This window comes from Coregonus lavaretus (assembly GCF_964263955.1).
Source record: "Coregonus lavaretus genome assembly, contig: HAP1_SCAFFOLD_241, whole genome shotgun sequence".
NCBI classification, from domain to species: domain Eukaryota; kingdom Metazoa; phylum Chordata; class Actinopteri; order Salmoniformes; family Salmonidae; genus Coregonus; species Coregonus lavaretus.
In genome coordinates, this window is record NW_028158987.1 from 196180 (window position 1) to 210512 (window position 14333).

The 14333-nt window shown below is 43.9% G+C and overlaps 2 long non-coding RNA genes across 2 annotated transcripts in view; both read left to right on the top strand.

Annotated features, from left to right (window-relative positions):
- LOC311123404 overlaps positions 1-14333 on the top strand; it is a 192264-nt gene that overhangs the window by 148581 nt on the left and 29350 nt on the right. The gene's annotated exons all lie outside the window — the stretch shown is intronic.
- LOC311123401 lies at positions 4665-5794 on the top strand. Its single transcript, XR_014612578.1, has 3 exons — positions 4665-4834; positions 5141-5187; positions 5639-5794. It is a non-coding gene; the product is annotated as an uncharacterized lncRNA (long non-coding RNA).

Consider the following 14333-nt stretch of genomic DNA (forward strand, 5'->3'; position numbering starts at 1 on the left):
GTTAGCCACTGTCTGCAACACGATGGCTGGCGTGTAGCCATCAAACGTTAAACAGTTTCTGGTCATGGTTAACCATATATGTTTTAAGAAAAAAGTGTACAATCTAAAAAAAACACGTCCCTGTTCTCTTTTTCAAGATGTGGCCGATTTAAACAGCCAGAAGACATTTTTTAAGTAAGAAATAACAATTTTTTTGACGACTTGTTGTTTCTAAATGGCTGCTGGGTAATTTGATATTCATCGAAATCTTAGTTTGTAGGCATGGAATTGAGCGAATGCTGCGCAGGTTCACTGAGTTGCAAACCAAATGGATATAATGGGGTGATTGTTGTCTAATCGGGTGGTCTAGCTAATGGATTTGTAGATCTGACGCAGTTGCTACCTCAGATTATGAACCTAGCAGATGTCGTGAATGAGTTGTGTAGTACCCACAGACGGCCACAGGGAGGCGCAAGAGAGCTATAAACCCATACTGTTTTTTTTGCCTTACAAACCCTAAACCTAACAATCAATCAATCAATCAATCAATCAATCAAATGTATTTATAAAGCCCTTTTTACATCAGCAGATGTCATAAAGTGCTATACAGAAACTCTAACCCTAAATATAACCTATTTTAGCCTTAACCCTTAACCCTAATTCTATTTTAGCCATAACCCTAACCCCTAACCCTAGGTATAACCTATTTTAGCCTTAACCTTAACCCTAATTCTAGGGTAGGGTAGCCTAGAACACTTTTAGAAACTATTTTAGTAATAATATTATCTTAGTAAATACAATTATAGTACTAAATAACATTTTGATTATTTTGTTAATCAAAACCTGTCAAGCGTTTTGCTGTATTTTTGTTGTTATTAGTTATTTTATGATATTTGTTATTGCAAGGCAGAACACTTGATAAATAAGACACATTTGTTTTATTTTTAAAATGTGGTTTGAACTGGGTGACCTAGTAACCTCTATGTGAAAGTCCAGCAATTGGCGTGGGATAGGTGGGGCAGGTTTGAGACTGATCTAAGGAATTAACAAGAAAAATACACTTTATTTATCAGCTGCCTCACCAATGTCTTTATGTGAATTAATAACTTTTAATTGCTAAATTTCCAATAGATGGCTGCATAAGACCACGAAGCATCAGTTATAGGCTACAAGCAGCAAAAATATATGTCCCATGATTTTCTAAAATGGTCACTCATTACTTCACAGTTATCCATCCATCCATCCATCCACCCACCCACCCACCCACAAAGTGTCTTCCCTGCCACTGTTTTGGTAAAAAAGCTGGGCTTGGGCTGGAGAAATGTATCCACATAAATGTATAGACAGAGGATGGATGCTAAGACTGACCATCCATGGTACAAAAACTATAGTTTTAACCATGTTTTGAGGCTTTACAGTGTTAGGAGTAAAAAAAAACGTGTATTTTGGGTTCTGCTGAGCAGAGCTTCCCAAAGTCGGTCATGGCAGTTGAACTAAGCTCATAAGGCATTTATAAGTTATATTATTTTCTGAATCAATGGGTAGATATCATTAATTAATAAGTCCAAAAATGGATGTGGATCCAAAAATGGATGTGGATCCAAAAATGGATGAAGTAACTGTTGATTCACCTTCAACATAAACACAGACACTAGACACTGGAAATTAGATGTGCCTTGCAAAAGTATTTATCCCCCTTGGCGTTTTTCCTATTTTGTTGCATTACAATCTGTAATTTAAATTGATTTTTATTTGGAATTCATGTAATGGACATACACAAAATAGTTCAAATTGGTGAAGTGAAATGAAATAAAGTCCACCTGTGTGCAATCTAAGTGTCACATGATCTCAGTATATGTACACCTGTTCTGAAAGGCCCCAGAGTCTGTAACACCACTAAGCAAGGGGCACCACCAAGCAAGCGGCACCATGAAGACCAAGGAGCTCTCCAAACAGGTCAGGGACAAAGTTGTGGAGAAGTACAGATCAGGGTTGGGTTATAAAAAAAGATCAGAAACTCACTAACTGTAAGTCGCTCTGGATAGCGACTGCTAAATGAAATTTAAAATTAAAAAATGTAATACCCCAAGAGACTTGCAGCTGTAATTGCCGCAAAAGGTGGCTCTACAAAGTAGTTACGCACGCTCAAGTTTTCTGTTTTTTTGTCTTATTTCTTGTTTGTTTCACCCCAAAAAATATTTTGCATCTTCAAAGTGGTAGGCATGTTGTGTAAATCAAATGATACAACCCCCCCCCCCCCCCCCCCCCCCCCCCGACCCAAAATCCATTTTAATTCCAGGTTGTAAGGCAACAAAATAGGAAAAATGCCAAGGGGGGTGAATACTTTCGCAAGCCACTGTAGGTCCCACGGTTGACAGTGCATGTCTGAGCAAAAACCAAGCCATGAGGTCGAAATAATTGTCAGTAGAGCTCCGAGACAGGACAAAGAGACATCAGCCATTGTCCTTCTACACTACTTGTGTTAAATTAACAGTGTGTTTGTGAAATCATGATGATCTCTTTGTCAGGTTGTCAGGCTGTCTAGTCACAGAGGAAGGCTGTGCTTCTCTGGTCTCAGCTCCGAAGTCAAACCCCTCACACCTGAGAGAGCTGGACCTGAGTAACAATGACCTGGAGGATTCAGGAGTGGAGCTGCTCTCTGCTGGACTGGGGGATCCCCACTGTAAACTGGAGACTCTGAGGTCAGTATTCCTGTATTTGGTCAACAAGTGATAACTGTTCACCAGATCCACATGTGTTTACCAGGTACACTTAGACCACACCATATGTGTTTGGACAGTGAAGCTTACAGTTTTAAATGTTTTGCTATGCTCCAGCATTTTGGATTTGAGATAAAATGTTTCATATTAGGCGACATTACAGAATGTCACCTTTTTATTTGATGTTAATAGTGAGAGGTTAGTATGTTTTGTTGTAGCCTCTGTAACTCTCTCATTCATTATTATTCATGATTCATTCATGATATTTCTTAATCATGGCAGTCACAAGCTTGATTTAGTCATTGTCGGCAAGGAATATGGGAACTGTCGTGGTAATTATTCGAATCAAAGGAGAGACTTTTAGATTTCCTCAAAGCAATTTAGCTTTATTAATTACTGCAGTAATGGAGTGTTAACAGTCACCGAGTTAAAGCTAAGGTTACAGTTAAGGTGTCGAGTTAAAGCCCCAAAATAAACAGGATTCGTTTACAACTCTCTATAGTCTTCCTGAGTCCTTGTGACGAAGAACAGATACGTGAAATTATACAAAGGTACATTGTGCTCTCATGTAACAGACATCAAGATTTACATGGAGCCAAATATCTGTCTCCAGTTCATTTACTGCTTGTTTATACAGACATACTAATGCAACATAGGACACTAAGTCTTTGCCTTAATTTATGAAGTTGGGTGTTAATTAATCACCTGGAGGGAGGGTTCTCCTCACAACCATACATACCATGATACCTTACATTATACAACAATCAATCCAAAACTCATGGACCAGGCAAGGAGGGCATTAATCAGAGAGGCAACAAAGAGCCCAAAGATAACCCTGAAGGAGCTGCAAAGCTCCACAGCGGAGATTGGAGTATCTGTCCATAGGACCACTTTAAACCGTACACTCCACACAGCTGTGCTTTACGGAAGTGTGGCCAGAAAAAAGCCATTGCTTTAAGAAAAAAATAAGCAAAAAGGCATGTGGGAGACTCCCCAAACATATGGAAGAAGGTACTCTGGTCAGATGAGACTAAAATTGAGCTTTTGGCTATCAAGGAAAACGCTATGTCTGGCGCAAACCCAACAATTCTCATCACCCCGAGAACACCATCCCCACAGTGAAGCATGGTGGTGGCAGCATCATGCTGTGGGGATGTTTTTCATCGGCAGGGACTGGGAAACTGGTCAGAATTGAAGGAATGATGGATGGTGCTAAATACAGGGAAATTCTTGAGGGTTCACCTTCCAGCAGGACAATGACCCTAAGCATACACTCGAGTGGTTTAAGGGGAAACATTTAAATGTCTTGGAATGGCCTAGTCAAAGCCCAGACCTCAATCCAATTGAGAATACTTTCGCAAGCTACTGTAAAGGTGTGATTAACATAATGTTGTAATTCTACGACAGACCAAATACTAAACTTTTGACTACTTTAATACACTATAAGTGAATTGGTCAGAATACTTATGACTTCTTCAAATAGGGGGACTAGATACATAAAGTGCTTTCATTTATAAACGGTGAAACAGATATGTATTAAAATACCCTCAAATAAAAGGTGACATTATATACTGTCACCTCATATTAAACATTTGATCTCAAATCCAAAATGCTGGAGTATAGAGCCACATTTAAAATGTTAGCTTCACTGTCAAACTAGATATGGTGTGGACTGTATACTCAATACAATCTAAATCTTATACCTCGCTGTCTGTCTTTTGACTCATACTGCTTTTTAAACTGCTCTGGTTAATATACTCAAATATGTGTCATATGCATTTTTCTATCTACAAGCAATACTTTGATAATTTGTCATTTCTAATAATGATACATTCATTTATGAATAGATATGGCAGGTTTCAGGACACTGATATATCTGAAAATGTTGAAAAAATATACTGCCACTATTTTCACCACCAAAGAATAGCAGTGTGGTTTTAATATGATTTGACTCTTTGCAGGCTGTCAGGCTGTCTAGTCACAGAGGAAGGCTGTGCTTCTCTGGTCTCAGCTCTGAAGTCAAACCCCTCACACCTGAGAGAGCTGGATCTGAGCTACAATCACCCAGGAGACTCAGGAGTCAGACTGCTCTCTGCTGGACTGGAGGATCCACACTGCAGACTGGAGAAACTCAAGTATGTAGAGGGTTTATGTCAATGTTCATATCAGACATGTTGGAGTTATCAGGCTAGTTAAGACAAACATTCTGACCACCACTTGGACTAAGTTATATAAAGACTGTGTGTGTCCAGTGTGTGTGTGTGTGTGTGTGTGTGTGTGTGTGTGTGTGTGTGTGTGTGTGTGTGTGTGTGTGTGTGTGTGTGTGTGTGTGTGTGTGTGAGTCTGTGTGTGTGTGTGTGTGAGTCTGTGTGTGTGTGTGTGTGTGTGTGAGTTCAGGTGTATCCCTCAATGACTGTCTGTTCTTCTGCTTACCACTACAGTGTGGAACATGGTGGAGAGAACAGAATGAAACCTGGACTTAGAAAATGTGAGTGTTGACTGCTGTGAAGAATATGACTAAGAATAAGTCTTAATTCAAGTGAAGTCAAAGTCAAAGACCACCATCATTACTTACTTGGTCATATTAAATATCAGCTGTAGTTCTACAGAAGCACAAATCAGGGACACCAAAGTTTACAAAGAGTTGCTTTGACAATGTGTGTGTGTGTGTGTGTGTGTGTGTGTGTGTGTGTTCAGTTTGTCTGTGTGTGTGTGTGTGTGTTCAGGATGTGTGTGTGTTTGTGTGTAATTAATGGGAATAAGTGTGTTTTATATTACCATACAGTATAACATATGATCATTCAACAAGTCTCAAGTTACCTTAACTTCTCCTTTTGATACCTAGAAACATCTACATTAAATGAATTAGTGAAAAGTGAATTAACATTATAATGTGAATGATGATGATTTCTAATATTGTGTCTGGTTTCATCCATCAGATGTCTGTGATCTCACACTGGACCCAAACACAGAAAACAGATTCCTCTCTCTGTCTGAGGAGAACAGAAAGGTGACATGTAGGAGAGAGGAGCAGCGGTATCCTGATCACCCAGAGAGATTTGAGGGCTGTGGACAGGTGCTGTGTAGAGAGGGTCTGACTGTTACTGGGAGGTAGAGTGGAGTGGGAGAGGGGCTGGTATAGGAGTGGCATATAAAGGAATCAGCAGGAGAGGAAAGGGTAAAAACTGTTGGCTTGGATACAATGACAAGTCCTGGAGTCTGATCTGCTCTGGCAAAAGTTACTCTGCCTGTCACAATAATAAGTCCACGACCATAGACGTCCCCCCCTCCAGCCCCCACAGAGTAGGAGTGTATCTGGACTGGCCAGCCGGCACTCTGTCCTTCTACAGAGTCTCCTCTGACACACTGACCCACCTGAACACATTCCACTCCACATTCACTGGGCCCCTCTATCCAGGGTTTAGGGTTCATGATGACTCCTTTGAACTTTGGGGTATGGTGTCCTCAGTGTCCCTGTGTCAAACATCAATAAATCTGTAAATAATAACCATGGTAACACTGACACACACACACACACACACACACACACACACACACACTGGACACACTGGATACAAACACACACACTGGACACACACACACACTGGATACACACACACTGGACACACACACACTGGACACACACACACACACACACACTAGACACACAAACACACACACTGGACACACACACACACACACACACACACACACACTGGACACACTGGACACAAACACACACACTGGACACACACACACACTGGACACACTGGACACAAACACACACACTGGACACACACACACACTGGACACACACACACACTGGACACACACACACACTGGACACACACACACACACACACACACTGGACACACACACACACATACTGAACACACACACACTGGACACACAAACACACTTGATACACACACACTGTACACACACACACACACACACACACACTGAACAAACACACTGAACATACACACACCGGACACACACACACTGGCACACACTGGACACACACACTCTGATCACACACACACACACACACACTGGACACACACTGGACAAACACACCCACACACTAGACACACACACACAATGGACACACACACACTCTGGACACACACACACACACTGGAAACACACACACACGCTGAACACACACACTGGACACACACACACACAGAGGACACACACACACTGGACACACACACTGGACACACACACACACACACACACACACACACACACACACACACACACACACACACACACACACACACTGGACAAACACACACACACACACACAGAACACACACTCATACACACTGGACAAACACACATACACACTGGAAACACACACACATGACACACACATACACACTGGACACACACACCTGACACACACACACACAGGACACACACACACACACACTGGACACACACACACACACCTGACACACACACACACACACAGGACAGACACACAGGACACACACACACACTGGACACACACACACCTGACACACACACAGGCCACACACACACACTGGACACACACACACACACTGGACATACACACTCACACACACTGGACACACACACACACCTGACACACACACACACACAGGACACACACACACAGGACACACACACACACACACTGGACACACACACACACACCTGACACACACACACAAAGGACACACACACACACTGGACACACACACACACACACACACACTGGACACACACACACACACTGGACACACACACTCACACACACTGGACACACACACACACACACTGGACATACACACACTGGACACACACACACACACACTCACATTGGACCCACACACATACACACTGGACACACACACACACGACACACACACATACACACTGGACACACACACACCTGACACACACACACACACAGGACACACACACTGGACACACACACACCTGACAAACACACACACAGGACACACACACACTGGACACACACACACACACACACACACACAAACTCACACACACTGGACACACACACACACTGGACACACACACTGGACACACACACTCACACACACTGGACACACAAACACACACTGGACACACACACATACACACACACACTCACACACACTGGACACACACACACACACTGGACACACACACACTCACACACACTGGACACACACAAACACACACACACACACTGGACACACACACACACTGGACACACACACACACACACTGGACACACACACACACACACTGGACACACACACACACTGGACACACACACACACTGGACACACACACACACACACTGGACACACACACACTGGACACACACACACTGGACACACACACTGGACACACACACACTGGACACACACTGGACACACACACACTCACACACACTGGACACACACACACACACACACACACACTGGACACACACACACACTGGACACACACACACACACTGGACACACACACACACACACTGGACACACACACACACTGGACACACACACACACACTGGACACACAAAAACTGGACACACACACACACTGGACACACACACACTGGACACATTTCCATGTGTTAGATTTTGATGAAAGGAAATCCCATATAGCCTACTGGACAGGACTTTGCTATGGCATCTTCTGTTTGGGTGTCTCAGGTCAGGTCTGAGCCATGATCACAATGTGTCTCTGTGTCTATTTCCAGCCCTGCCATTTCTACCTGTCCTGATCTAGTGTTTCACCCCTGACCTCCTCACACCGTCTCACTGTCCCATGTCTGCTTTTAGCTCCCACCTCTACTTCACTGTGTTATAATGGACCTTATGCTTGTTATGTCACCTCTGTAACCAGTTATCAAACATTCTGACCTTTCTGACCCTATCCCATGGCCCTACTTTCTAGAACTGAATATAAAAATTCCTCTATGAATTTTGTTTCGTGTCCATTTACTTATCTATGTATTTGTTGTATATTGGGGTTGTGCTGCAGAGCATCATGGGGGTTTGTATGTGTTGAGATGATCACATTCCAGATAAATGGTTGAACTGATTCCTGTCTCCTGTCTCATCATTATTGAATTGTTATACAGACGTGGTTATGAAACCCACCAGACATAACAAAAGATTGGTGATGAGTAAGTCTGAATCTACAGGAACTATTCTGTCTGGAAGAAGTGGGTTTTTACAACTGTATAAAACTGTTATTTTCTGTGGTCCAGAATAGGCTAATGTTAGCACAGTGTATTGCTAGCAGAGGCAAGTGCATAGTCCAGCTAGCTAAGAAAGAGAGTTAACATCGTCATGGACGGCAGAAAAGGACTCGAGACGGACGTCGGAGCGGGAAAACAACGTGATTAAAAAGGGAGGAACATACAGTGATTAAAGGATAGGACATTTATTCAACTGTGAAGACAAACCTTTTCTTTAAAACTGCTAAATGAGCGAATTTAGGAGGAAATGTCAGTGAGTGAAGTGAATGAAGATCACGTGACTGAGGAAAATATTGCTTTGGTTGAGGACAATATTGAAGTGAGTGACAATCAGGAGCTTATTGAGAAATGAACAATTATTGGAATTGTTGGAAACATTGGACAGTTTGATGAAAGTATTGAACAGTGGAGCTCATACACAGAACAGTTTGAATATTTTGTTCTTGTAAATGGCATTGATGAGGACAACATTGTGCCTACATGTTTTAGTGTAATCGGGCCAAAGACATTTAATTTACTAGGCAGCCTGCTACAGCCAGACAGAACAGGTAATAAGACGTATGGGGATATTGTGGAGATACTTAAAGGACATTTTTCACCAGAACCACTAGTTAATGCTGAAAGGTTCAGGTTCCACAGGAGACATCAGGAAGAGGGAGAATCAGTAACAATGTTTGCTGCTGCATTAAATAAACTACCAGAACACTGAGTTTAATGCTGTTCTAAATGACATCATTAGAGACAGACTAGTATGTGGGCTACGGAGTGAAGCTACACAAAAGAGACTGTTGACTGAAAGTCATCTGACCTTGGCAAAGGACATTGAAATCAGTGTGTCCATGGAACTAGCTGCTAAAGAGGCTCACCAGTTGAGTTCATCAGGAACTTAGTGGGTTCATCTAACAATCCTAATCATCAGCTGATACATTTTAATCTCATACACAGGGTAAACCTTCCACCTAGAAAACATAATTTTATAGAAATCACAACCGCTCCTCTGTGTGATCTATGTAATCAAGGTGCCTTGGCCTCCTTTAATTATATGTACTGGGAGTGACCAGGGGACATGTTTTGGAAAGAGGTATCCTCATACCTTGTTCCCCCAAACTGTTATTACTGAATGATAATTCACCACTGTCATTACAGCAAAGACGTATAATGTTGTCAGGTTGGACAGCAGCTAAAAAGATGTTGGAACTAAGATGGCAACCACCACACCTCATTGGATCAGCACTTTTATAGATATAATTTATTTACAACTATCCACTGCTAGGATCCATGGGGCCAAACAACAAATGCAGCTGAAACCATAAAATAACTCCAGTAGTGGGTTTTACCCAATAGATTGACCGTTAATTATCATTTTTGTGCAAATGTGTACCTTGATTTAGTATTTAATTTAATGGAGATCAGGTTGGGTGTGTTGGGGTGGTCCCAGGAAGGGTTGGATGGTGGGTTGGGGTGGTCCCAGGAGGGGTTGGAGGGTGGGTTGGGGTGGTCCCAGGAGGGGTTGGAGGGTGGGTTGGGGTGGTCCCAGGATGGGTTGGAGGGTGTGTTGGGGTGGTCCCAGGAGGGGTTGGAGGGTGGGTTGGGGTGGTCCCAGGAGGGGTTGGAGGGTGTGTTGGGGTGGTCCCAGGAGGGGTTGGAGGGTTGGTTGGGGTGGTCCCAGGAGGGGTTGGAGGGTGGGTTGGGGTGGTCCCAGGAGGGGTTGGAGGGTGGGTTGGGGGGGTCCCAGGAGGGGTTGGAGGATGGGTTGGAGGGTGGGTTGGGGTGGTCCCAGGAGGGGTTGGAGGGTGGGTTGAGGTGGTCCCAGGAGGGGTTGGAGGGTGGGTTGGGGTGGTCCCAGGAGGGGTTGGGGTGGTCCCAGGAGGGGTTGGAGGGTGTGTTGGGGTGGTCCCAGGAAGGGTTGGAGGGTGTGTTGGGGTGGTCCCAGGAAGGGTTGGAGGGTGTGTTGATGCAGCTGAGGTGGGTGATTGTATATGTGGTTTATTATAATTGTATTTATCTGCATTAACTAGTTTCCATAATATACTGATATATATTTTAACAGTATTGTGTTTCTAGCTGTATAATCATTCCTGCTGCTATTTGTTCTGATATATATTTTAACAGTATTGTGTCTCTAGTTGTATAACCATTCCTGCTGCTATTTGTTCTGATATATATTTTAACAGTATTGTGTCTCTAGCTGTATAACCATTCCTGCTGCTATTTGTTCTTGTCTGTGTTCCTTTCAAATACTACTGGGATGTTCATAATTGGAGAAAATCACACTGGACTGGCCATCAGTGCATACAATGACACATGGAGACACAGACCTACCTGCCATCTTAAAGAAACATAGAGAAGTATTTAATGGACAGCTGGGTAGTATGAACGACATTACAGGGAAGCTTAGCATTAAGCCAGACAGCAAACCAACGTTTCTGAAAGCAGGACCTGTACCTTATGCTATCAGACCAAAAGTCAAGGCTGACTTGGACGCTTTAGTCAAGAACAAAGTACTGGAGCCGGTCAGCATGAGTGAATGCATGAGCAACACCCATCTACCAGTCCTTAACACTAGAAACGCCTGTTCTTTCAGCTAGTAGGGATGGGTAACTCCAATCCTCGGGGTGTCACACTTTTCCCCCATCCCTAGCAAACACAGCTGATTAAAGTAATCGCATTCTAAATTGAAGATTATGATTAGTTAATTATTGGAGTCAGGTGTGTTAGCTGCGGCTGGGGCAAAAGTGTGACACCAATCAGGCCCCGAGGACTGGAGTTGCCCATCCCTGTGCTATAGCAAGGTGTGACACCAATCAGGCCCCGAGGACTGGAGTTGCCCATCCCTGCACTAGATTAAGGTGTGACACCAATCAGGCCCAGAGGACTGGAGTTGCCCATCCCTGCACTATAGCAAGGTGTGACACCAATCAGGCCCCGAGGACTGGAGTTGCCCATCCCTGCACTAGAGCAAGGTGTGACACCAATCAGGCCCAGAGGACTGGAGTTGCCCATCCCTGCACTAGAGCAAGGTGTGACACCAATCAGGCCCAGAGGACTGGAGTTGCCCATCCCTGCACTATAGCAAGGTGTGACACCAATCAGGCCCAGAGGACTGGAGTTGCCCATCCCTGTGCTATAGCAAGGTGTGACACCAATCAGGCCCCGAGGACTGGAGTTGCCCATCCCTGCACTAGAGCAAGGTGTGACACCAATCAGGCCCCAAGGACTGGAGTTGGCCATCCCTGCACTAGAGCAAGGTGTGACACCAATCAGGCCCCGAGGACTGGAGTTGCCCATCCCTGCACTAGAGCAAGGTGTGACACCAATCAGGCCCAGAGGACTGGAGTTGCCCATCCCTGCACTAGAGCAAGGTGTGACACCAATCAGGCCCCCGAGGACTGGAGTTGCCCATCCCTGCACTAGAGCAAGGTGTGACACCAATCAGGCCCCGATGACTGGAGTTGCCCATCCCTGCACTAGAGCAAGGTGTGACACCAATCAGGCCCCGATGACTGGAGTTGCCCATCCCTGTGCTATAGCAAGGTGTGACACCAATCAGGCCCAGAGGACTGGAGTTGCCCATCCCTGCACTAGAGCAAGGTGTGACACCAATCAGGCCCAGAGGACTGGAGTTGCCCATCCCTGTGCTAGAGCAAGGTGTGACACCAATCAGGCCCCCGAGGACTGGAGTTGCCCATCCCTGCACTAGAGCAAGGTGTGAAAAAATGGTTGATAAATAAATCCTTGACACATAGTGCATCAACTATTGTAAAGGATTAATTGCATGAAGAAATATTAGTGGAAATATATATTTTTTGTAACTTAAAAAAAAGTTTATTCTACAAAGTAAAATAAAAAAAAGGCCTATAGCCTATTTCTGTTTCCCTTACAATAAAAATATTACAGTGTAATCCATCTGATCAACTTTATTTGTAGATTCAATTGGTAATAGAGTTATATTACTTAATAAAGTCAATTTACAGTTTATATTGACAAAGTAGAATGAAAAATATAATAATAATAATAATAATAATATAACCAGCCAGGTGTTCAGGTGAAATTATTTGCTGTATTTCTAAACAAACGTACCAGTGCATGAACAATTATAAAGGATTAATACCATGAATAAATATTTGTGGAAATATATTCATGACAAGATGTAAAAACAATAATGTGTTGATTGTATCAGACACTGTACCGCACCTTTACACATGAACCAATCACGTCTTCTCTTTATGCTTCAGGTCCACAGTCAGCACACAGCTTCGGGGCTTTGTGTGAGCAAGCCCCACAAACAAATCGGTTGCCCTGCACACAGTTTTTATGGGACTTTTTCCTTCCGCACTTACTTACTTGACATTGTGTCTCCTTTTTCCCCAGTGGGAGCTGTGGTGCTTGGGGAAGAGGGAGAACAGGACCTGCTGTCTTGACATTGTGTACTTTTCACCAGTGGGAGCTGTGGTGCTTGGGGAAGAGGGAGAACAGGACCTGCTGTCTTGACATTGTGTATTTTTCCCCAGTGGGAGCTGTGGTGCTTGGGGAAGAGGGAGAACAGGACCTGCTGTCTTGACATTGTGTATTTTTCCCCAGTGGGAGCTGTGATGCTTGGGGAAGAGGGAGAGCAGGACCTGCTGTCTTGGCGGCCTGCTTGGTGACTGTAGCTTCTTTCTCTGTGTTCATGTGGTTCTCACCAAGCTCAGATGCCAGATCCATGATGAAATATTTCCTGCTGACTGTTTTGTCAAGGCATTGCTTGTACAACACGTGTTGATAGCAGTCATGTCGAGCACATTGTAGAACACCTCAAAAGGCCAGAGGAGAGTACCCCCTTTTACAGAGTACAGTCAACAGGCCAGAGGAGAGTACCCCCTTTTACAGAGTACAGTCAACAGGCCAGAGGAGAGTACCCCCTTTTACAGAGTACAGTCAACAGGCCAGAGGAGAGTACCCCCTTTTACAGAGTACAGTCAACAGGCCAGAGGAGAGTACCCCCTTTTACAGAGTACAGTCAACAGGCCAGCGGAGAGTACCCCCTTTTACAGAGTACAGTCCACAGGCCAGAATAGAGTACCCCCTTTTACAGAGTACAGTCAACAGGCCAGAGGAGAGTACCCCCTTTTACAGAGTACAGTCAACAGGCCAGCGGAGAGTACCCCCTTTTACAGAGTACAGTCAACAGGCCAGAGGAGAGTACCCCCTTTTACAGAGTACAGTCTGGACATCTGGCTAGCATCCACACCAAGCTTTAACATAAAATAAAATAGAATATAATAGGTTATAATTATATAGAATGATAATACTAATAGTAATAATATGAATGTAATATAATAAAAGGGGATCCTATTTGGTGTTTGGCAGATGGGAAGGCTATCTGTATATGGTAGAG